General features: G+C 47.3%; 1 long non-coding RNA gene across 1 annotated transcript; it reads right to left on the bottom strand.

Moving 5' to 3' along the window:
* Positions 1 to 11,686: 11,686 nt before the first annotated feature.
* LOC139589688 (uncharacterized) lies at positions 11,687 to 23,866 on the bottom strand. Its single transcript, XR_011679094.1, has 4 exons — positions 23,682 to 23,866; positions 22,346 to 22,468; positions 16,831 to 16,947; positions 11,687 to 16,667 (listed from the first exon to the last, which is right to left on the bottom strand). It is a non-coding gene; the product is annotated as an uncharacterized lncRNA (long non-coding RNA).
* Between the last annotated feature and the right edge of the window lie 116 nt (positions 23,867 to 23,982).

The raw sequence follows: 23,982 nt of genomic DNA, 5'->3' as shown, positions 1-23,982 counted from the left end.
CTCCCTCCCTGCATTTCTCCTTCATCCCCAGGAGTGAATCAGCCAGTGATGCCTTGTGAAGGCTGACCTAGAACAGAGGCTAGACAGAGTTAAAGAATGAAGTAGGGATTTATTACAGTAGTAGGGAGTTAAAGAAAAAAGTAGGGATTTATTAGGCTGTCACTGTCATATTTCCTGAAAAATCCCTTCACCAGGATTTCTTCTCCTGGGAAGCTGAGAAGCCTCAGAGAAAAATGTAAATAATAATTATCTGATTGCTTCTCCTGTGTTTTGCTGCTTTGGAATGTGGTTGGAGGTTCTTTATCCAACAGGTGGTTGTTTGATTGGTTTCATGTGAATTGTTTTTTACTTAATGACCAATTACCATCAGCTCTGAGGAGCTGACTCTGAGGAGTCAGTCATGAGTTTTTCATTAGTGACTTGTTAAGCCTTCTGATGTATCCTTTCTCTATTCTTTAGTATAGTTTTAGTATAGCATTCTTTAATATCATATAATATCATGAAATAATAAATTAGCCTTCTAAGAACATGGAGTCAGATTCTCAATTCCTCCTTTGTCCTGGGGACCCAGCAAATACCACATTAGGCCTCAATGGATCCACTGTGGGCAGCCCAGCCAGGGCTGCACCCAAGATGAACCCAAATGGTCACAAAAATGGACAACCAGTCAGGAGGTCTCTCACTTTTATAAGTTCTGCTCCATTTGCATATTGCAGTTAATTGTCCAATTCCAGCTTTAGCCCATGCAGTCCCATCCTTCTTGTTTTTCTCTCTTCAGCCCATGTTGTTTGTGCTCTTGGGCCTGAGATTTGGATCCTTTGTCCTTGGTCCCCAGTTAGAGCAGGAATTGTTTTGTCTCCCTTCTCTATGAAGAGAGCTCACCATCCCCTAGTATGAAGCTCAGAACTCCACACTAAAGCAGCACAGAATCTGAAAAATATAAAAGATAAAACCTGAGGCATCACCAGCACCAAACCCACCTGCACAAACCCATTCATGTGACAAGGCACCACTAAAATGGTTTCTGGCCTTCCCCTTGGTCCTGCATGCCCACCACACATCCCAGACCCCATCCCACCCCTTGCACTGTAAGTCTGCACTGCATCAGTGGAGGTCTGCTTCACAAAAAGGATTCATCATGCCTTGACAGCTACTTGAAGTCATCTGAGCTTTACACACACCAGGTTTCCATGCAGGAATGTTCTGGACAGCGTTAGTGCAATAAAGGGCACTGCAGGGGGAGCAGAACCAGCTCCTGCAAGAGCAGGAATCAGGATGAATTTTAAGTATCAGTGTGAAGACAGATTGTCTCCTCATCAGTCATAGTGCTACAAATATGTTAAATGTTGATTTAACAAGAATTTCTCCTGGTCGTGATCTCCAGCAGCAGCTCCTAGCATGCAGCTTCCAGCTACAGAAGCACTCAGGAGTTCCTGAAGTTACATTACAGGGACAGAGTATGATTTCCCAGGTTTGAGATTTCCTGATTAACACTGATCTGTAACACTTGGGTGGCCTCAGAGAGCTCTGCACTCACTGTGAGGATGAGGTTTTTGGGACTTGCATGATCCCCTCACCTCCAACACTACCACAACATTGAGGGTAGGATTACAAACAGCTTGAGCAACACTCAAGGCAACAACATAAGCTATTTCATCTGCCTCTTTTCTTTCCTGTTGCCCATCCTTTTATATTTTCCCCTTTTTTTTTTCAACATGCAGGTGTTTTTTTAATATCTTTGTGGTAGAGGGAAAAACAGATCTCTTATCTGTGAAGAATTTCATGTCAGAAATTCTATGCTAGGAAAACATCATGTAAGGCAATGAGGAGCTGTTATGAACCCCAATATTGGACCAATATGACCTTAATACCTCCTGTAGCCATCACTCTGGCACTTGCAGCAGCCAGAAGGAGCATGAGACTCTCCTGAGCTCAAAGCTGCACTCTCTGTCTCCCTGACCACTTCCAGCAGATGTTTGTCCTTTCATCTTCTCTCTCCAGAATGACCTGGAATTAGCAAGAACATGAAATATTCTGGTTTTGACAAAGGGATCTGCAGCCCAAGCCAACAACCTGTCTCCTGGCACTGTGGAGTGATATATCCAGAATCAATTTTGCATCATAGAGTCCAAACCACTGAAACAAACATAAAAAGGCAAGAGTCAAGAAAGCAGATAAAAAAAGACTACACTCCATACAGGCCAAGAAATCCTTAATGCTTCATGTTATACTTTAGAAAATCACTTTAGCCCAGGCCTCACTTAGTGATTGCAGCCCTATTTCAGGCCCAGATACCCAAGTGAAGCTCTGATGGAAGGTTTAGAAAAGGCCTTTTAGCCACAGACAGGGAGATCAATCTGTTTAGTCTCAAAAGGGAGAGAGTGGGAGGCAACCTGATTACACTGTCTTCACATGGAGAAGATAACAGGCTCTTAAAAAGGGATTTTTAATCTAGGAGAGCAGCTTAACAAAATGCTCCTGGCTAGAAGCTGAGTCCAGACCAGTTCCAATTAGAAACAAGACACTTTAAAAAAACTGAATTAAAAAGAAGTCACCTTTTTAAGTGGTTGTGACCACTTAAGTGGTCCACTTGGAAAGGACAGTGTCCAAACCAAGACTGGATACTTTCTGGCAGTTGCCCTTCTGTCACCCCTTAAGGAGCTCAAAAGGGAAAGCCAGCTAGAATTTACCAAAATTTCACCTATCAGCTCCTTCTGAGCTTATCTAAGCCCTCAAAATAGCTCAATTTAAAAAATATATATATTAAATAATCCTTGCTAACAATGACAGTGCAGCGCTATTAAGGTCCACATTTACCTGGGCTTTAGCAGCATTAGTGCCTCCATCAAAGCTATCCCTGAAATGAAGGGACCACCCAAAACAGCCAGTCCAATGCCTTTTCACTGTGTTAATACCTTATCCCAGCTGGCTCTTGCCTGCTGTCATCCCTTTTGGTGTATGTTTGAACTGGAAAAGAAGCTGCCTTTTGCAAAAAAAAAAAACAAAAAAAACCAAAAACATTTACAGCCTGCTGCAATTCTGTCCTGCTCCCACCACCCCATGGGCAGGAAGGGCAAGAAGGGGTTAAATAAATGCATGCACAGTGGACAGGCTTGTAATTCACTCCATTTATGCCCCTTCATTGAACCATAGCTTGGAAAAAACTTCTTAGATCATTGACTGACATGTTCACCACTAAACCTTGACCCTAAACACCAGACCCACACAATTTTTGAGCACTTCCAGGGATGCTGATTCCTTGAACAGCCTGTTCCAATGCCTGACCACCCTTTCAGTGAAAAGCTTTCCTAACATGCAGTCTAAATCTGCCCTGGCACAACCTGAAGCTGTTTCCTCCTGTCCTGACACTTGTTACCTGGGAGTAGACCCTGATTACAACCTCATTTCAGGGAGCTGTAGGGAGTGATGAGGTGTGACCATGTTCACAGGGGTCTTAGGATGAGGGAAGAGATGAGGATCTGACTCCATGTTTCAGAAGGCTGATTTATTATTTTATGACATATATTATGTTAAAACTATACTAAAAGAATAGAAGAAAGGATTTCATCAGAAGGCTAGCTAATAGAAAAGGAAGAATAACAAAGGCTTGTGACTCAACAAGACAGTCCAGACAGCCAGACTGTGATTGGCCATTAATTAGAAATAACCACATGAGACCAATCCCAGATGCACCTGTTGCATTCCACAGCAGCAGATAACCATTGGTTACATTTTGTTCCTGAGGCCTCTCAGCTTCTCAGGAGGAAAAATCTTAAGGAAAGGATTTTTCATAAAAGATGTCTGTGACAATGAGGTCCCTTCTCAGCCTCCTTTTCTCCAGGCTGAGCCCACCCCCAGTTCCCTCAGCTGCTCCTTGTGGGCCTCAGGCTCCAGAAGCTTCACCACTCATTTCTGCTGTTCAGCAGTGAGCACTGCTGGCATTGCTCACACCAGCATCACTCGGGACAGAGAGAGATGACAGCACCACTCACAGGCCTGTGAAAGCTCTGTGTGACCCTGAAGGGATTCAGCAGGAACCAACAGAGCTGGCATGGCTGTTTCTCCTGGCACCTTCCTCCTATATGCCAAAAAGAAAATTGTGCCATGGGCTCCCAGAGAAATGAGATCTCTCAAAGAATCACAGAATTGTTTAAGCTGTAAGGAATTTAAAGACCACCTAGCTCCAACCCCACTGCCATCAACAGGGACACTTTCCACTATTCCAGGTTGCTCCAAGCCACATCCAACCTGGCCTGGAACACTCTCAGGGATGGGGCATCCACAGCTTCTGTGGTGCATAAAATGCATGTATTTTATGATTGGCTTTTCGCAAATATTAAAATGAATATTTATATGTGTTGTGTTAGAAAGTAATGCTGTATTAATTCTCTTAAGTACTCTGTTAAATATAGTTTGAGGTTATAAAAAATGTTAAAATAGAAACTATGCTATGTAGGATACTTTTTTTTAAAGAAAGGACTCACAGCGAGATAGCAGCCACAAGAGACCTGAATCTTTCAGAGAAAAAGAATTTAATGCTCCATTATCAGGAGAAACGAACTTCTTCCTGCCTCGAAGGCGCTGTTAGGATTCAGAGGAAGAAGTTGAGATGACCAGACAGAATCCTCTGTTTGAATGGAATTTATGCATCATGTATGAGATGTATGAATATGCAACAGGTTATTGCTTTTAAGGGTTAATCCTCTGTTAACGTGGGTCCTTTTTCAGGCTTATGCTGCCCAGAAAAAGGTACCCAGACGTCCGTAACTCTTTGTATTTATTGTCTCATATTGTCCTAATTCAATTTGTCCAAATTATTATTAATCTAATTGTATTACTATTTTTTATAATCATTTTATTACTATTAAACTTTTAAAATTTTTAAAACAAGCGATTGGTGTTTTTCACATGTGGGCAACCTGGGCAAACAACTCTGAAAATATGAATAACAGGAGGACACAAGATATCTTATGATATCACAAGATATCTGATACAGCTGTCCCCCTTTCTGCAAGGGATTCAAAGGGAGCACTTGGGTGGCCAAGCAGTGTCAGATCCCATCAGTGATTCTGAAGCACACTGCTGTTTGATTTATTTATCAAAGCTTTTATTTTCAAAGGAGTTTAAAGGGAACCCAGTCATCTGGGAGAGGAGGGAGAGAGACACAGAAAGGTGAGTTCACATCTAGAAAGGCCTTTTCAGAATATGAAGTTCCATGAAAGATTTCTTTAAGAAATCCCCAAAAGCTTTCACTGAAGCAGTTACACACTTCCCTGCCCCACTCCTAGCAAGAAGCACAAACACCAAGGTGTAGAGGGATTTGTGTGCACATGCAACACCTGCAATCAATGCAGAAAACTTTATCCATGGAGAACTTTCCTGTGGTTTTAACCTGGCAGCCTTTCCTTGCTTGCTCCTCTGTCTTTTCAAGAGAGAGCACATAACTACATGGGGGGAAAAACAACTTTAAATATCACACTATAGTCTGGAAAACACAAAGCACAATTTTCCACCCCAGGTAGCTTCTACTGGCAAACAGTTCCTCAGGAGTTTGTGGAGAAGAGCCACAGTGCAGCAGCCAGCCTCGGTGAGGAAGGGACCCTGCTGTGACTTGGTCCCTGCACTGGAGCACCATTCCTCTTGGCTGCAGGGAATTTCTCCAGCAGAGCTGCTAAAATACCCATGGGGGTGAAGCTTTTTGTATTCTGAACGATTTGCTGCCCTCTGTAGTCCAAGCAGAGCTGTATTCAATCCATGGCAGGAACTCTACTGCTTTTAGCTGAATTTCTCCAGGAGGCCTTGGAAGCAAGAGCCCAGGGTGGAGTGAGAAAAAGGTGATGGGTCCAACTGGACAAACAACAAAGTCACTCTGCCAAGAGTGACTCTTCACCAGGGCAGTCATCCCAAGGGTTTCCCATCCCCAAGGAAGCCCTGCCTGAGAGTCAATCATCAAACTTCACCACCCTGCAGTTAGAAAGGGGACAGGCATGGCCTAAGGCAATGCCTGCCTTGCTGTGTCTCCAAGCTACAGGAGCTCAAAGCTAGAATAGAAATCTGCAAACTCTGTGTGAAGCTGAAAAAAACCCCACAACAGCCTGAGCAGAGAGCCCTGGAGAGGCACAACTCTTCAGCACACTGTAACACATCTGCAGATAAAATATTTCACTTGTCAAGCTCCTGCTGCCCAACTGCACCTTTCAGTCCTGGGAGTGAAGCAGGAAGAGGGAGTCCAGCCCATTGCCAGGCTCTGCAGAAAGCTGATCCCAAGGAGACTGAGAAGGGCTTGGGTTTAGGGACCAGAGGGGCTGAGCCTCAGGGAGCCACAATCCAGCTCAGAAATAGATGGCTGGGAGTAAAATCAGGAGATCAAGGACCTCTTCATCTCCAGTGGCACCAGTATTTAATTTATGGAGGGAACACAGCACAAAACAAGCTAAAGCTTTATTTTCACAGTCCTGCTATCCTGAAAAATATTCCCCCCCTTCCCTCCCAACTCCCTGACTTTATTAGAACTAACCACAAAGCTTCCAACAGGGAAAAAAGCACTTTCACTGCAAAACAGTGAAGTTTACAGCAGATTTTTCCCAAAAGAAAACAGATTCTGCTTTTCAGTCTTTCCCAATTACACTGGCCCAACACATCTCCTGAAGTGACAGGTGCTCTGGGTTTAGTGTAACCTAAATAGAGCCTGCAGGTAGATGCAGCCCTCCAGTGGTGAAGAGAAAGACAGGCAGATAGGCATTTTGTGTGTGTGTGGATGGAGTTATTGTAATGAGCAAAGAATTATTCTCTCTCTTGGTGGCCTTTGGGGGTGCCAATGCACAGAAAACTGAAAATCCAGACCCAGCTCAAGACATCACTGCCAATTCACCCTAATTGCAGATGGTCTCCCATCACCTTTGCAATGAAACAGAGCCAAAATTGATGGTCAGACAACAGATCTGGGACACCTTGCTCATCCAGGGGTCAGGGAAGGTCATCATTCCCTTCCTGCAGGGTCTAATTCTTACCTGCACAAATTAGGGATCATTTCTGCTTCTTCAGGTCCTTCAAGAAGTGAAGGGAAGGGAGAGAAGGAGCCCAAAAAAGACAACTTCATTCACACCTTTTGGCTCTGGCCACTGCTGTTTTACATGATGTGAGCACCTGGGCAGAGCCTGGGTCACACTCCATTCCTTCTTCTCACCACTAGAGCAAGAAGGGAATTATTCCCTGTAAATTAGAGCAGCTCCTCGCATTTTGTCCTGCTCACATCAGACCTCTGCAGAGCTCAGCAAACAACACACATGTTACAGCTTCTTAAGAGAGCACAGGAGAGAGTTTACACCAAGCTAGCAAGATTCAGACCCCCTCTGGGGCCAAAAGCTAAGGAAAAACTCAGGATGATGCTGCAAAGAGACAGCCTTGTTTGGGGGTGGCCTGTCAGTGGGTAACAGAGTCTTTTGAGCCCCAACCCACCACTGCATCCTCACCTGAGCCCCTCTCAGCTGCTCTGCCCGCCTGCTTTCCACGCAGTTCCACGACAGCAATTTTCCAGCAATCCTCCAATGTAGCAGTGCCATCTTCAGGCCCAAAACCCGCCCTGCACCGCTGGGGGAACAGGGATCTGCCCGGGGAGGAAGGGACAAGGTGTCCTGGGGGCAGGCTCAGTACCCAGGGTACCAGCATCAGATTTACTACAGCCTTGTGCTGTATGCAGCTTGCCCTCACTTTCCAGGTGATCCCAGCCTTGAGAACTGCAAATTCAAGAGCCATGTGGGCTTTTCCAGCCTCATGACAAGTCTCCCTTCCATCATTGATTTTTTATCCCATGTGGAACCAGAGCAGACAGCTCAGCTCTGAGCCAGTGCATCAGCCCCTGGTCGTGTCTTCACTCAGACCCATCTCCCAGAACACAAACTGTCAGGTAAAACAATCTCAGGAGAAGAGGAACTACTTGGTAGCAAGTGAAAGTGTTCTGGGAATTGAGAACGTCCAGACCAGGTTTTTTGTCCTAATTCTGGGGCTCCCAAACGTCTTGTCCTGGTTTAGGGCAAATTTGGGAGAGAATCTCCAAAGGGGGCCCCTCCAGAAACCGCATGGCCCCTCCCCCCAACCGGGTCGGGAAGGATTCCTCAGAGAGAAGTGGAAAGAACCTGTTTATTTAACAGGCACAGCACCCCCCAGCACACAAAATGAACAATCCTGGGTGACACCACTCTGTCACTGCTCTGAAAAAGATGACAAATTCAGAAAGTCTCTCTGGGGGTGCTCGCTCTGTTCTCAGTCCCTCCGGCGCTGGGGCAGCTGCTGCCCAGAGTAGGCCCCGCTCGGCCACAAGGGGCAAACTCGCGGTGTTTGCCAGGCCCCAGCCCGGAGCAGGCTCGAGTGGGTCCAAAAAGGGAAGGAGAAACAGTCCAGGAAGAAATTTGGACTGTTTAGCTAAACTAACTAATGAGCAGAAGCAAGAGCAAGCAGAAGCAAGAGAGAGAGAGCAAAGCGAAAAGCAAAAGCAGCACCATGTACTGCCCTGTCTGTGTGTCCACCAGGCTGATAAGAAAACCCAAACAAAACTTTCACTCTTCAGGGCCAGTCTTGAAGGCACAGAATATGATATCCAACATAAACAGAACACATGAATGGGGATACAAACATCATAACATCATCCTAGGACACCTCTGCATTCTGCACCTGTCTGAGCAGCAGCCAGACCCAATCTCTGGCTCTCCTCCAGGGCAGATTTGTCTTCACCACAGCTATCTGCAGATAGACCTGTGCTCCTAAAGGGTACTAAGATGCTCATTAACCTTAGACACAAAATTTTGCAGAAAAAAAAAGCTATTTACACTAATGCGGTAAGCGAGTGACCCATCTCATCGGGATCATCAGGAACAGCACTCTGATTCCATTACCAAAAGGTGAGATATCCCATGGTGGGATATCTTTGTGGGATATCACACTCTACACCTGGCCATGCAGGACCTGCATTAATGCCTGCTAACACAGTGCAGGACCTTATGGCACTGTCACACTGGGTGCATTCACAGAGTCCCACCCTGAAATTCCATCTACCTGCAAAATCCCAATGTTTCCCTGGATAATACCACATTGAGATGCCACCCTTGCCTTCACTGGAGCTCTGGGAGAGACCCTGTCTGCCTGGGGCATGGTCCATCCAGCCTTTTGGAATATCATCCCATGGTGCATCCAGCCTTTTACAATGCTTTCTGAGTGTGGGATTGATGGTCCCAAAACTCCTGTGGCTCCCCCCAGCATCCCAGCAAGGGTTGTGGGTTTGTCAGGTGCCCAGACTGTGCTGGGCTGCCCTACCCTGGCACTGCCAGCCCAGATCCATGGAGCAGCTGGCACAGAACCCAGGGAGCTCTGTAATGGGGTGGCCCCAGCACACCTGAAATGTCTGCATGGCCCTGAGCCTCAAACACAGGAGAGCAATTACAGCTTCCCCACTATGAACAGGTGATTCAGGCACATTACAGGGAGAAAGACCTGTTCCTCTCCAGCCATCCTTCCTCTCTCCTGGCAGCAGATGTTTCACACAAACCTCCTTGCAGCAAATTGGCATTGATTTCCACTGAGCAGTTTATGTCCCAAAAAAAAAAGACTCCTTCAACCAGTAAGAGCTACAATTTGGCACCACTCAGCCTAAATGGGGACAATTTCCCATCAGTGGCACATCAGCCTGTGGGCAGCAAGGCAGAGCAGAGCCTCCACTGGACTGGGAAGCTGCAGGGCTCTGCTCAGCACTCAAAGCATCACCTGGCTTGGCCAGGCACTGCTTATCTTGGGGCCTGGATTAATTAAGCCCTGAAATGCACCCAGGGTGGGATGTAATGATGAGTTACAGCTCCCAGCTGGGTTCCCTGGGTCCTGTGCCAGGGCTAGCAGTGCCAGGGTAGGGCAGCCCAGCAGCTACTTCAATTCAAAGTGGCTGTAAAGAGCTAAAAAGAAAATACAGCTGAGTGTAGAGCTAGCCCACAATGGTCTAGCCATGGTATTTTCATCAGCTCCTTAAGCAGCAGAGGAATTGGCACAGAGGACCCCACCCTAAGTCTGCAGCTGAATTTGTTTTGTGGCAGGATGATCCACATGACCTTGAAAGGATCCATAGCAGGAAAGAGTTTGCCTGTGTTGGATAAGCCAGTGCCTCTGTTCTGGGAGGTGGGAAGCTGCTCCAATGCCTTTGGTTTCCACACTAAGGCAATTCTCCACACAAACGGGCCAAGGAAGCCTCAGCACACCTTACCTGTGTGGCAAATCCTTACCTGTGTGGCAAATCCTCAGAAGTGGCAGCTCCTACCAAGGTGCCCAGGTGTCATAGCTAAGACAGCCACGATACACAGAGTATGCTCAAACAATTTCAGAAAGCTTCAACTCATACAAAACAACATCACTTCTCAATGCTGCAATGAACCTACCCTTCTTGTTCTTCAGCCCAACCTTTTATCCCCCTCCTATTCATGCACTGCACCTGTGTGCCCTCTGTTCCCCTTGGTGGTTGGTCAGTGCCCCTGGGCACTTCATGGCTTGTTGCTGTCAGTGCTCTCACCTGCTTCTCACAGCTGCACCCACTGGGGATGAGGCTGGGCCACAACCCCACTCCCAGTTATCAAACTGAGTACCTACATCCAGGAGGAATTTTGGGCATTTGAAGATATTTATCTGTGCCAGAGATCCTTGGTCATTCACACAAAAACAGGTTCAAACTTCTGACATGCAGCAAGCCCATTCCTCTAAGATATGCACATCCCCAGACCAAGGTCTAGGTATTGATTTTGGTTAAAAAGAGGAGTGGTTCAGAGAGAGGTAAAGGACTGTGTCTGATAAGGAACACCCCAGGATCTGAGTGGTGGCTGCTAATCCTGGCAACACCACATTCAACATGAGGCATGTAGGGGGCTCAGGATCAATGGTTTCAGAGCTGCCCTCAGGTTGAAACATCCAGCTCTTGTCTCCTGATGCAACAGCTTCAGAGGAGGCGACTGGTGTGCTGCTGTGCCTATGGCACCTGGTTGGGATGTTCTGTCTTTACTTGGACAGAACTTGGACCTGCAGCCCAGGGAGTAACCAAGTTGTAGTTGGACATGGGGGCTGAAGCACCTGGCCCTAGAAGATGTTTCCTTGTGACTGCCTCAAGAGGCTCCTGCCCACAGGGGAAAGCCCATCCTTTGTAAATATTTCTCCTTTTCAAGTATCTCTTCAATATGTTCAGTGTTGCACTTCAGCTTCTTCAAGAAAAGAATTCTAAAGAAAATTCCTGAGGATAAGGAAGATGGTGATCTTTCCATCATAATCAGGATTTTTAGTAAAAAAATCCCATTTTTCTGAAAGGCTCCAAAAGCTAACTATTTTAGCTTTGACCCTTTGGTAGCATCTGGAACATGCCTTGCAGAATATTATTAGGAAAATAATTTCTTGCAGATTTTGAAATAAAATACATAAACAAGGAAAAGAAGAAGGGTCTTGCAAGTCCAGAGGCAAGTTGGGATGCAAACAATGGGATCAGGGCAGGACAAGGGAATGACAGAGGAGTTACCCCAGGTTCACTCTCTGATCCAGGTCCTTCAAAGAATCTGTGGTTGTAAGTTTTTTGTTTTTTAGGAATTGATGGAGTTAGAAACTTTTCTTTAGAAACATTACATGTTAACTTGTAAACCAAACAACATACAACCAACAAGAGTCCATCTGGTTCAATAGAAATAGATCTTTATTAATAACATGCACATCATACGTATATTTAAAATACATATACATTTTTTTCTACTATCACTTTAGAAAACAATTTCATAAAAACCTTCAGTCAGGTCCCAGGTAATTTTAAACATTAAAAAGCTTCTTTTTTTTTTACAGAACCAGTAGGTATTATTCCAATTATTTGGTGTATAATCACCACGTATTTAACATAATGCAGGCTCATGCATTTCAATAGAAATAGGTGTTCCCTTCTCTGCTTTGTCAATCGTGTCAAATATATGATGATATACTTGACATCACCTGCCACAGTTGCTATATGCAGCTGTGATTCCCTCCTGGGAGCATTCCACAGGTGGTGTTTAAAATCTGGAGACAATTTTTTTACAACTTTCTGAGTTCCTACGAGGGGCTCCTGGTGCTGCAGGTGGCCCAGAGCCCAACTATGGCAGAAACCAGAAAAACAGAATTTCATGAATGTCGGAGAGGAAAGCAATCTGAATAAAGAAAAGAGGGAATTGGCAAATCCCCTCTTGTGTTCATGGCAAACTGAGGTCAGGGTTGGGTTTCCCAAGGTCCTGCCAAGTACCAAATCAGATCTGGAGAGAGTGCACAGAGATACCAGCGATGGACGGTTTGCAGATTTACAGAACATTTACAGAGGCTCGTACGAGGGTGGGACTTTAAGGCACAATAGTCCATATACTCAACACATTCATTGGAAAACAGAAGTTCAATTTACAGTGCAAGAGAGATGTGTTGGAGAGCTGAAGCAGCAGCTCAGGGGTCACTGTCACCGATAACGTGGCGATTGAGGGGATCTGGCAGCCCCAGCCCCGCACAAGCTCATGCACATGCTGAGCATCAAGCACACAAGGAGCCTCTCAGGCTCCAGCAACAGGCTCTGAGTGAGGAAATCAGGTGATAACCCAAGCATTTACAGGATCAGGGCCCTAATGTCACAGAATCATGGAATCATGGAATGGTTTGGGTTGGAAGAGACCTTAAAGACCGTCAGGTTCCAACCCTCCTGCCGTGGGTGGGGACACCTGCACTAGGGCGGGATGCTCAAACTCAATGTTGGGGTTCTGCACCAGACCCCACCCATGTCCAGGTGGAAATGAAATGTCCTAAGCCAGTCATTTTCGAAATGATCAGCTCTCCTCACCAAGTCTGTCCTTGTTACCCAGCTCATCTATATTCTCTCTGATGAATATTCCATCTCCAAGGCAACTGAGTCAAAGGGAAGCAAGGACTTTCTTTACATCCAGTGCAAACATAGCCCATATGTAGGAGTTCCTAATGCAGTCATAATATAACATATATATATATATATATATATAAAAATCCATCTCACTGAAAGTTGACCACCTACAGACAGATTCTCACATCAGAAGCCAGAAGAGCTGAACTGTAGCTACAAACCCAAAAAAGAAAAATCACTGTATGTAGCTGTATTAAAATGCTGGTACCCAGTAACTTGGCAACTAAGTGTTAATATCAATATAAGTGTATAATTCAAAAAGTGTCAAATATTTTGGGAGTCACTTGCAATGTTATTGCACATTTTTACTTCTTTATCACCCCATAAACTATTTTTAAGCATTCAAATCAAAATTTTCAGACCCACTTTTCAGCAGCACCAATCACTGGGCAAAGCAGAAGGCAGTAAAAACTGAAGCAGACTTAAAGCATATAGAATAGTGAACCTTTGATTCAATGCCATATCAAAAAGTCAACCATAAAAAACTCAATTTGTTCTCTGGAAAGAAATAATCCATTTTAAGAGCTCCTGGAGCAAGTGAAAATTAAAAAAAATTAGAGACAATGTGTTTTCTTCAAGAAAACAGCACATGAGAAAAACATGAGTAAATTATCATCCTCTGTCCTAGGTAGCCCAAGGAGTTTTGTGACCTGATGCAGATTTTTGTCTGTTACATCTGTTCAGTTATCACAATGCCTTCACAGAGAAGCTTTCAATAGGCAAGAAAGTATCTGCCTCTTTCAGCAGGCAAAGAACCTCTTCAAAGGTGAATCTGACAGGGCCAATGTCTTTTTTTGTTCAGGTGAGGTTAAAGACTTTGATCCTACTGAGCTTTTTTCATTTCATTGAAACATTTCTAATTTTAAGTTAAAAGATTTGTTTATTCAAGTCAGAGCCATCCTATGAATATAAAAAGTCAGTCAGCGAGAGAAAAGAAGCATTTAAGCATTTCCTGTACATGCTGGATCGTTATGAAATCAAGTGAAAATGGACACAAAGAGGGAAAAAAATGCATAACTCAAACCACTTCAGAGTGGAAAATTACATGGTTTGAAAAATCAGAAGACAGGAGTAATTTTCCTTCACCATTCCCCCAGCCCTGGGGTGGCACAAGGCGTTCCAGTGCCATGGAGGCCAGAGAGCTCCTGGGGGATAATGGCACCTCTGACAACAGCAAATGGGCTTCTTTTCTTCTCTTACTGGTCATACTGGGGCTGTCCCACACCCCTGACCAGCAGCCTGGGCTCTCCTAGCCCCCTGTTGAAGTGGGCATGGCCCCTTCCCATTGGAAATTTCTCAAACCACATTGAAACCATTTCTCAAATCATGCAACTGGACCAGCTGCGTGATTTTGGGCTGGTGCGAGCCCAGGGGCAGCAGGAATCAAACCATGCACAGCCAGGAAGCTCTGAGGCTGAACTGCACTGGCTGAGGATTGAAAGACAGCCTTTTCTAAAAGATAAGTAAATATGACTTGTCTCAAAGCAAAAACAGAGATCTGAACATTCATCATGACTAGCAGCACCTCCCAAACAGCACTGCCCTGTTTTTTCAGCCTTCCCACAGTATCTGAGATGTTTATATTCTCCAGTTTGCAGGTTATCCTTGTTTTGAATTACACTGCTGACATTATTTTTTTTTTTCATTAAAAAAAAAAAATCTGGATTTTACTGCTTCCTTCTATCTCCTAAACCTGTACTGACTTCTAACTACTGATACCAGAGTTAACTTTGTTCTTCACACCTTTCTGCTTTTGCCTTTTCTCCAGCACTAAGACGTGCCTGGGAGCTATGATGGTATGTGTGACACACACAACCAGGGTGCTCTGAGCAGGGTGACAGGAGGAATCTGACACAAAAAGCACATTCCTGGCAAGCCACAGTATTTGTTCACACTATATAATGCTTCAGAGATAGCATCAGCCACATCTGCAAGAGCAAAGCCTTTCAAAACAAATAAAAATTTTGGTTTTTAGATATATATGTATATATATATGTATATATATATATATCTGCCTCCAGCTGAGTGTGCACTATTATTTACTTTGTTTTAAAGCTTTAAAGTGGTGATAGCCAGCGAGGCAAAGCCAACAGACCTGTAGGACTTTGACAGGCTTTGAACCATCTCGTGTTCAGCAGTTTTGGGATGCAGGTCCCTGACAGCTAATTTACAGGCTCATTAATCACATTCCCCCAGATTATAGTGCAATCTCTGCTTCTGGCCCCATTGCTGGAGCTTCATCCTTTCCCTAATGTTACTCTTTGGTATTTTCATGACGTAGCTTTGGCAGCTGTGAAACTTTCCACTTGTAGTCATTCTGTTTGCTGAACATCCCACATGCCATAGCTTGTGAAATATATATATTTACATATTTTAAAGTTAATTCCCAGATTGAAATTAGACATTTCACTTAACCTGAAACATTATTACTAATGCTGAGCAGTTTTATCAGGAGAGCCTCTGAGGTCTTACCATCATCTGTCAGATACATTCATTCTCTATCTATGAGAGTTATCATTGTTTTTCTGCCTTTTATAGTCCACATAAAAAGAAATTGCTGTCTATTCCCTAGCACCAGTGTGAACCTCGGGCCAAACAGCAAATTAGCATGCAAAGAAGTATTCAGGGAAACAGCTAGGGAAAGAGGCAAATGAAGTTAAGGGAACACTGATGATGGGCTGAAGAAACAATCTTTCCTGTGAGTCATTCTGGTTTCTATTAAAATAGCAAAGTAGATACCAGCTAAGAGATAATATAAGTAAAAAGTGAATGCAATTATTTTTTAAAAAAACCAACCCACAAACCCTTGCAAATCTCAGTACAGAGTGTCTGTAAGTAGCAAGCGAGTTCAGTCTCTGAAAATCCTAAGCTAAAGACTGATTCCTTTGGCACTGACTCCTTCATGGTCAAAGCAATTCTCAAAGAAACTTTCTGTCTATACTTTTACAGCAGATAACTTGTGTTTTGCTCCTCACTGTTAGACTACTCCACTGCTTCGGGGGCTCCCCTTGCACCGGGGATGGCGGAATTTAACTGCGAAAGGGATTGGGAGCATCCGTATCTACACACAGGTAACTTCAAGTGCAGCTCTGTTTCTACAAACCACCTTGCACGCAGTCTCTGCAGGTTTAGGACCTCTGTATTGCACCTCTCTGTGTGCACAGCAAGGTGCTTCACACCGGGGGTTAACAGAGCATTATCCAAAGCACCTTCCACTCAGCTCCCTCTCCGCCTCCCGATGATCATCGCAAACACCTCTGCAATCAGTGCCTCACCTCAACACCTCAACAAGCAGTCCAAGCATTCAGAAACAAACATCAGTGGGTCTAACAGCTACTTTTTAATTCATTTTATAAATAAGCAACTGAGAATTTTGCTCCAGGTGGCTGCCCGTGTAGCCCATGCCGTAGACGGCGCTCTCTGCGGAGTAAGGCACGATGCGATACGAGTGCAGCTCTTCATAATAGAGCGACTGGGAACAGCACTCCTGCACCATCAGCTTCAGCCGTTTTCGTGCGTCAGAGTAGGCAGTCCTACAGCACGGAGCCTCCTTAAAGTATTCATAGCTCTCCCTCTCTGTCTCTAGGTGGATCTTCCTCAACAGATTGTTAATTAATACAGACCTACGGAGATAGGCCTCGGGGTCGTCCAGGAAGCGCAGTTTCTGCAGAGACAGTTTTAGGATACAAGTCCGGTCCTCTGGTAGTATCAGGTGCTGGGGAGTAAATGGGTGGGTCTTTAGCATCAAGGAATGAAGTTAGGGGGAGGGTGGGGGTCTGGAGTGAGGGAGATACTCACTTTTGGACAGTACTCATGGTAATCTTTCAAGGAATGAAATTAGGATGAGAGTTGGGGTCTGGAGTGGGAGAGATACTCACTTTTGGACAATACTCATGGTAATCTTGATGTAAATGTTCTTCTTCTGCATATTTTCTCTTAAAGTAAGCTACTTTCGACGTCGTTAATGTCTTTGGTAGGCCCCGATCAGATCAGCTCTGCAGAAAAGAGGAAAAAGAAAGTCAGTATTGGCCAGGGTGGCTGCAGCATCACAGTCTGGGGTGTGCAGGGCAAGGAGGGATCCAGAGGGGGTCAACACACAGCCTCATCCTGCAGCCCTCAACCCGCTGGAATAACAGTTGAGAGGCTGGAAAATGTGAAGCTGTCTCTGAACCAGCCACCCTGAGGCTTGCCAGCACAGCCAGCCCCTCTCCCCTCTCTGGAGTGACCACCATAGCACTGGGCACAGGTAGGGTCTCCTGATCCTACAGCTGAGTGGGTGTCAGGGCCACCCACAGCCCCACAGAGCAGGCAGGAGATGCCTGAGATGGGAATGTCCCTGACCGGGATGGGGCCACCTGTGTGCAGGACAGGGGACCCTGTGCCCTGCTGGGGGGTGTGGGCCAAGGATTGGGGTTTGATTTCCACCCATCACACACGGAGCTCCGTGGCTTCCCTGGAAAGCCAATGCAGGGTGCATGCACTAGATGGTGGTGTTGTCTCAGAAGAGCAGGAGAGTTCAGTGGGAGGGTGATGGAGTGGGTTTGTTTCCCGGGTGGCTTCAGTTTTTCAGGGCACAGAGGATGGAGGCTCAACATTTGGGGTAAGAAAAGGAATTATTGGGCTTTTTTCCTGTGGCAAGAGCCCAGGGAGGTCTGTTCCTCCAGAGCTGAGCCCTGCAGAAGATCAGGGCACTCTGGGCTGCCTGATCCGAGCTTGCTCATCTCCCTGGAAAGGTGACATTAAGGTGCTAATTCAGCATCTTAATGAGGTCCATAATTGCAGTGGTACTCAGCCTGGTGAGCACTGGGTCCCTGTGAGAGCCAGGACTGGGCTTTGCTTGGCTATTCACCAGAAAACACGAGGAGCCCTGTGCCTTTCTGGGAAGCACAATCTCCTCTCAAGCCCTCCTTTTTATAAGAGATTTCTGTTATTTGCTTTTAAATGTACTTTTTAAAAATAAAAATTAAAAAAAAAAAACCAAAACTTTATTATACTGATGTCTAAAGGCAATCCTTTAGACATCAAAGGAGAAGAAAGTATCCAGAGACACTTCACAAAATAGCTCAAAGTCAGGTTCTATGGAAAATATTTTATTCCCCAAATTGGGATATCTTTATGGCAGCATTTGAAACTTTGATTTTCTGAAGAAATAAAGGCTTTGGCTCCCTGACACAATAGAAAAGCAATAATGTATTGCACAGCCAGAACACAGACCTCATGTTGCTGGAAGGATCCTTCCATGGGGCATGAGGGGTTCCTTGAGCCTCAGCTGCTGCTGGGGGGTGCTGAGATACCCACAGAACCATTCCAGGCACTGACAACCATTCCTTCACTGGCAGGAAGGAGCAATGAGTCCTCCCTTCCTTATTCTACATCAAAAACCCACAAGAAGGAGCTGAAGAAGAAATCCTTTCAGTCAGAGGACTCCTGCATTTTCTCACTGAATTTTAAGTCTGTGGGGATGGAGGTTTTTCATGAAGGATTCTGCAGGTCTGTGCAGAAAACTGACTGGTGGAGTAAAACCCCATTTGGAGTCAAAACCCCTCAGCCCTGCTCTGGGACCCATCAGGACATGGATTGCACTTCAGAGCAGCATTTCTCCAGGAGAGGGACTATTGCTCTTACAGTGGGACCACACTGCCAAGGCTGTCAAGGTTCTTGCTGCCCTGGACCATCACACACATCAGGGATGCTCCCAGCACCCAGCTCAGCTCTCAAGGGCAAGGGCAGGGCTGTGGTCTTCACCACTCCACTGGCATAGCTGCAAACACAGGTTTAAATTCATGTGCAGCAACCTCCTCTGCTTGCAGGTTTCATTCCAATATTTGAGTTACACCAGAGCCTGGGCAGCCTGGATATTTAATTACTCTGATATCGTGTTCTCCTAGGTGGAAACCCCACTGTGCTGTGTTATCTGAGCACAACAACAAATGCATTCACCTCCCAGTGCCATGGGATGGGAGAACATTTCAGCTTTCCTCACACTGCTCTGAGGAAGACAAAGGTACAGACAGATGAAGTGACATTCCCATAGCCACCCAGGCTGTCAGGGCTGGGAAAGGAGCCAAAGCCAGCACACAGGTGGTCCCTTCCTCAAACCAAACCTCTAAATGCTAAAACACACTCCCTAGTGCTTTTCAGGGAAAAGGCTGGGAGCACAGCCCTATCACTGCCTGTGTGCAGAGGAAGCAGAAAATCACCCTGAGTGCAGGGGCAGCACAGACAACCACAGCATGCAGAGCATCTCAGCTCAGTTCTGCAGCTCCCCCAGCCCCATGCAAAACTCTCCCTTGCTGCTCCAGGCCACAGGAATTCTGCTCCCTGCCCCAGGGATGGAAGGTGATGTGAAATTCAGCATCCCCTGAGCACAGCTGGTGCAGGAGACATCAGGGAGCCAGGACAAGGGAAGGAGCTCTGGCAGCCTGTGTCTGGGAGGGAAGGAGGGCTGTGGGTTTGCACATGCCACAGGCTGGAGGCTGGTGCTGGCTGGCAGGAGCAGACAGAAAAATTGTATTTTGCTGAGGGACACACATGACCATCCTGGCAGAGGGTTCATTGCACACCCAGCTGGCATCCCCTTTCTGGGGTTAGGTTCAGCACCAGCCTGGGACACACCCCTGGTTGGCTGAATTTAAATTCCTTACATCAGGTAAAGCAGCAAAGTTGTCATGCTCCCCTCACCCCCGCACCCACAACTTAGTTTAGGAGCAAGGAAGAGAAACAACAACCAAGCAAACACCAAGAGCATCTCTAGGCTGTAAGTTTGGCTTGAAATGTGTTCCCAGTTTTAAATGAAAGACTACATTTGAGGAGCAAAGTCGCCCCAAGCTGCTCAACACCACACCATCTGTCAGCAAATCCCAGCAGCTCCAAACCTGCAGAGCTTGGAGCACCCACTTGCCCAGCTCAGCAGCTCCCAGGGGCTGTCACAGGTGGCTCAGCTCAGCTCCCCAGGAGGGAAGGGGTGCTGCCTGCACACCTGCAGGGTGAGACAGGGAGCTGGAGGCACCCAAGTCCCATCCCAGGGCTGCTCTAGAGGAGTTCAGGGGCTGCTCTTGTGATCAGTGCAGCTGCCATCCCACCACCACTCATTTCATCACCATCACCTTTTGTGGCTGCTGCTGGTGCCCACACATCTGTCTGCAGGTTCAGGGGGGCGAGAGCACCAACTGTGCCCTTGCACTGTGCCCTCACCACCAGCAGCGATGCTGAAGCCCTCCAGGGACCCCTCTCCATGCAGGAGGCTCTCAAGGACCCAGCCTTTCTCTAACCCTCGTTGGAAGTCAGCTCTCCACGGCTCTGTGCGTGCCTGGGAGCTGCTTGGCCGGGGTTACAGCCACCCGAGGCTGTAGTAATGCCGCAGTGAATCAGACCCTTGGCGTTTTGTTTAAATATAAACACATTGAATCAGTGCTTTTTGTGTGGAAGGCTATTCTCGCCAGCCAAGTGTTTTGACAGCTCCAGCGAGGTGCTGTGAGTCACTGCCTCTGCCTCACTCAAGCTCAGAGACAGATACATCTTAATCACATTACGTTTTCTCCAGCGCTACACCACAAGTCAAGGCACGGGGCCAAAAACCTCCCCACGGGGACCAACCAGCGCAGCGCCGAGTCCCGAGCCTGAGCTTTGTCCTTCCAGCCTGGATGAGCGTCGGGAAAGCGCATCCAGCATCCCGGCAGCGCTCAGCCCCGAGCTCTCCGCTGCTCCCCGAGGGCTCGGTGCAATTTGCACTGTGGGATCGGCAGGCCCAGGGATGCCCGGTGTCTGCATCCCGCCGGTGCCTGCTCGGAATGCAGGGCACACCGGCTGGAGCTGCCATTAGCGCTAATGGGAGCTCGCAATAGAAATCCCACTCGCGGCAGTGGGGGAATAGATAAAGGGCTACCTCTGTCTCAGGCTGGGAGCTCTCAGGGTCAGCTTCGCCGGGGTTTTAATTGTACTTTCAACAGAACAAAATGTGTCCGCTCCTGTTTGTTTCTCCGGGAATAATTGTGGTGCTCTGTGGTGTGGTACTCGCAGAGTTATTAGGCGTGTTTGGACAAAGGGCTGTCTTATCTAAATTGGGTTGGAAATAGATTTATATCGTGGCAACTTCCCGTTTGAACTGCAAATTGCAGCAAAGTCGCTTCACCTGCGCTCCTGCATCGCCCCGGTGACAGCAGCCCCTCCTCGGCGTGAATTAATGCCGGGCGATTTCCACGGGGCTGCAGCCTCGCCGAGACAGGAGCTAAGACGGAGTTTAAAAAATTATTGAACATCCAGGAAAAAAACACCTGAGCTTGTGCCTTTGCATCTCAAACAACAGAGAGGCATCTGCAAGCCCCGTCACAGAACTTGTTACGTGAGCCCTTGGGAGCATCCCCACACCTGCCTGCTCCTGCACCTCCCCTGCCTTTCCTCGGGAAGAAAATTCCTCCCTGCCTGCTCAGAGCTGCAGAGAAAGGGCTCGTCGGGATCGATGCTGTTTGGTTGTTGATGCAGACATCTGCAGGGGGTGAGCACGGAGCCGGCCCCGCCGAGCTGGTGACTCAAATGTGCCGCTGCCCTGCAGGGTTCCCATCGCAGCCTGAAGGAGAGCGATCAATATGCGAGCTACGGCTGCCTGAGCCGGAGACCTTCGCTGAGCATCCCTTACGTGCTCCAACACAAAACCTGAGGCTTCTGAGCACACAGAAACCGGCCTTTATCATCAGCAGGAGACGTGACTTTGACATGGCAGGACGCATCATCATGTCCTTGCTTCTGCTGTCAAACTGGGGTGATAAACTCCCCCGTCCCCAACCTTCAGAGCACTCGCAATTAGGGGGTGCTCAGCTGAAACGTGCTCCTGGTTTCACATGCTCCGCTGCTGCTTTTCTCCTCTCCTAGGGCAGCACAAGCAGCTGGTCCCACTGTGGGATTCCCAGCTGATCATGCAAAGCTACCGGACCACGGGCAGATGAACATGTGGATCGAAAACACATGCCAGCCCCGGGATTTCACGCGATGCCAATCGACGGCAGCCCTTCTAAGCATATCGAGCCTTATCAGCCAGAGCAAGCCCCCTTTCATTGCCTCACGGGGAGCTGGGGACCCCCAGCCGCACTCCTGTCTGCTGGCTTTGCACTTTAAAGCCGCCTTTTAGTTTGCTGATGGCTCTGCAGACCTCCCTAATTGCAGATTCTCCCTGGGCACACATGTGTACAAGGCACAAGCATCTGAATGGCTCTCGTGAGGGCACGAAGGCATGAGACTTTAATGGCTGAGTGACTATTCCTGTCTCCCTCCTCGGAGTCCCACTGCTTTCCCCAACAGAATAAAATAATAATTCCAGGTTCACCCCCTTTCGACATTAATCCCGGTAAATGCCCTCACTCCGCCCAACCAGCTGAAGTTTGCAAACTTGTTAGTTACCTGAGGGTGCGGAGTCAGTCTGCAAAGGGTCGTTCTGGGGTAACCTCAGCAGTTCTGGTAAGATTTCCCCCTCGCACGGGCTCAGCGAGCATTTCTGGCAGCACGGCAGTGCTGAAGGGTCACCTGCCGTGGTGGATCAAGGAGAAACACTCATGGCTCAGGTGGCAAAATCAGGACAAACACGGCGAGCAGCTGGACCGCAAGAGGACAAAGTGCTATTTCAGCATCCCCACCGGGCTTAGTAACAGGGATAAATAAGAGTTCTGATGTTACACCCAATTCTCTAACTTTGACCTTGCTTTCTGGAGTCCCTTTCACACATCAGGAAAGCAGATAAAACATTAAGGAAAAAAAAAAAAAAACCCAAAACATTTCAGTCTCTCAGTGGTGTAGCTATATTCCACTCAGAGCAAATGCTGCAAAAATACAGCTTGCTCCTCTAAATATCCGGATGTTTCTGGAGCTAGAACAATAATTCTGCCCCAATCACCTCTTAAAATGGCACATTATTTTCTCCATTAATTCTTGTCAACCTCAGAGGAAAGCTAAAGGGCTGCTATTAAAACCATGCCATTATTTTGAGTAGCAGCATTAATTCTCTATCATACACACTCACACTGCCTGCAGAGCAGTACAGGTCTGGAGAAAGTCAGATTCCCGTTTCTCTTTAACAGGGTGCACATTTCAGAGTTTGCCTGACATACATTTTCCAGGCTGATGCCTTGCCTTCCGGGTGAAGTATTTGGCACGCTGTAGTAAGAACATCTCCCACTCTCATGGGGAAAAAAACCACCACAGATATGTGTGTATACCTAAACTCTGCTCTTTTACACGTGTGTGCCAGAGACACTCAGACTTTTTGAGCACATGAACGAAATTAGACATGTCTAAATGCTGCAAGAGAGAAAGGAAAGCAGAGCTGGTATGTGTGTGTACTCTTGTCTCGCAGCTATAAGACAACTAAATTTAGACAGTTGTGTCATCCCAGAGGATGACAGCATTAACAGGCGATGGAAAGAGGAGCTATGGTTACTTTTCAGAGTTCAGCTCTGACCGTAAAAAGAGGACTCTGATCGAAATGACCTTTTCTAGAGTCCGGCAGAGCAGCAGCACCTCTGCCCGTGGCACTGCGGGACGCGCGGAGCCTCCCCCCCGGCTCTTCCCTCTCCCGCGCTGCAGCAAAGCCACGAGAGCTCCCAAACAAACGCAAAACTTCCTCTCCACGCCAGCAGCCACCTGCTAAACCCTTCGGAGCAGATCCCACCAGCAAAGCCCCACACCACCTCCCTGACACCGGCAACGCCACAGCTCGCTGTCGCTGGGCAGTGTCACTCACCCGGCGAGCCCCGGCTCCAGAGGGAGGGAGGGCTGCTCCGTCCTTCCCTCGCTGCTCCTGGAGGAGGTGGCGGCGGTGCTGCTGGCGGCGGTGGTGGCAGCTCCTGCGGGTCCCTGCAGCCACTGAGGAGCGCATCACCTCCCGGCCGCAGCCCGCGGAGGTGGGTGCCCAGATGTTCCCCGCGCGGATTGGTCCAGCGGGAGCAGATGTTGCCCGGTTGCTAGGAGCGTTGCTAGGAGCGCTGCTAGGAGACGGTGACGCTCTCTCCATCACTGGCGCGACTCGAGGCCGCGGAGAGGGA

This window comes from Agelaius tricolor, unplaced genomic scaffold (assembly GCF_023055355.1).
Source record: "Agelaius tricolor isolate 1412-34295 unplaced genomic scaffold, bAgeTri1.0.p SCAF_5, whole genome shotgun sequence".
NCBI classification, from domain to species: Eukaryota; Metazoa; Chordata; class Aves; order Passeriformes; family Icteridae; genus Agelaius; species Agelaius tricolor.
Note: the sequence above shows the minus strand (reverse complement) of the source record. Positions and strands in the feature narration are given on the sequence as shown.